The sequence below is a fragment of the Triticum aestivum genome, chromosome 4B (genome assembly GCF_018294505.1).
Source record: "Triticum aestivum cultivar Chinese Spring chromosome 4B, IWGSC CS RefSeq v2.1, whole genome shotgun sequence".
Taxonomy (NCBI): Eukaryota; Viridiplantae; Streptophyta; class Magnoliopsida; order Poales; family Poaceae; genus Triticum; species Triticum aestivum.
Window position 1 is genome coordinate 659,176,087 of NC_057804.1, and position 1,900 is coordinate 659,177,986.

A 1,900-nucleotide genomic window follows, 5' to 3' on the forward strand; every position below is an offset into this window, starting at 1 on the left:
TCTTGACAGTATGAAGATCCTCAAGCCATGAAACATAATGACTTGTCTCCTCGCAGTTTAGTTTAGCCCCGGGACAGTAGTAGGTCATTTCTACCAAGCGCCGGACATGGTTGCTTGAATGGAAATAAGTTGTCAATAGAAATTAGTTGTCAACTATTTTTGAATAAACAATATCCAAGACATAAATATGGTTGAGAAACTTACATAATGGTAGAACTGGAGGCGTCTGCACATGGACCCAGATGTCGATATTATCTTCAATATCATCTTCCGGATGAAAATCAAAGCTGATAAGCATATCAGGCTCAAATGCATAAGCCTTGCATAGTGCTCTCCATTGTTTGCATTCGAAATGGGTGTAGGTGTCTGTATTGTATAATTTTGCGAGAAAACTATAACCATGCTCGATCCTCAAGTTAACTGTTTTTACCTCCATAGTTTCTATAGTACTGAAACCAACCTTATCCAAGACATATATTCTTGCATGGCAGGGGATACGCTAGTAGAATAGTAAAAAAATTAAATTTATAAGTTGAAGCAAAAGAAGCGGAAGTCATGCTTAATTAAGAAAAAAGACTTGTCGTTGTGACTTACTGTATGCACTTCGAAGTTCTCATCCAGCTTAATGCTGAAGCGCCTATCACCAACTAGGTGAGGCCTGTCGCACAGGCCGCGCTCGTCTTCGCAGTATTCGCACATACCAAATTCCCTTTCGCTATCGTTGTCAGACATTTCCTATGTTCATATAGTTGAAACATACGTGCATTCAATAAGCAAAATTAAATCATAAAACGAATTAGTATTCCATTTATCATGCATTCAATAAGAAAACTAAATCATCTCTTGCATTTGTACATCATCGAATATTATCACTAATACATCTCGAATAGTATCATACATATAACATCACTAATACAGCTAGAACCCTAGCGAATGACGGGTATCGGCACGGGCGGTCAACACCCAAAGAGAAGGAACCATCACAGGATCATAGCTCCAGTGAGATCCTTGAAGAACCATCTAGGTACTGTCGAACCTACCCTCCAACGCAACCATGTAGCAATGGACGTGCTCATCCTCCTCGCTCACACGGTGAGATACCACCTCCGCGGTGGACGAAGGCCTCCCCACCATCACTATGCCGCGCGACCACCACCAAAGAAGGTCTGGTTCGACGACGAGCTGCCTTCTCACCAAGTTGTGCGCCCCGGAAGGTAGCACCTCCCAGTACCAGCCCGGCAGAGCCCAATCCCGGACATGGCCCCTATAATCAAGCAATCCTCCTCTGCCTAGTCGATGACGAGGATGCGGGCCAGGCATCATGGACGTCGAGAACAAATGCTTAATTATAAAAACATAATTAACACTTAGCAAAATTCGGCATGACCTTTACTAAAAGCAGGACATATCGGGCGCCTGAAATTTTCCATAGCGTAAATGAATCGACATTCTGGCAAAACATAGGTCACTCGGAAAAATATGACATGTCCAAAATGTGACATGTTCAAAATATGACATGTCCACTCAAATTTGCATATAACAGGAAAATTTGCTTTAACTAAAAATATAACAACAATTGCTTTAAGTAAATAAATACCTAGAATTTGTTAACTACACCGAAAACAACCAAAACACCTAGAATTCTGTTAACTACACCTAAAACACCTAAATTCTATTAACCTAGATAAATTTATGTCCTAATTTAAAAACCTAGCTAAATTTCTGTCCTAATTTAAAAACCTAGCTAATTTAAAAACCTAGGGTTCATACTACCTAATCTGTCCTACCTAGGGTTCGATCATAACCTACATTAATTATTCTAAGAACCTACATTTTTCAACTAGATTGGGTTACAAATATCTACTCTCTAATAACTATAACTAGGGAGGGAGGGAGGAGG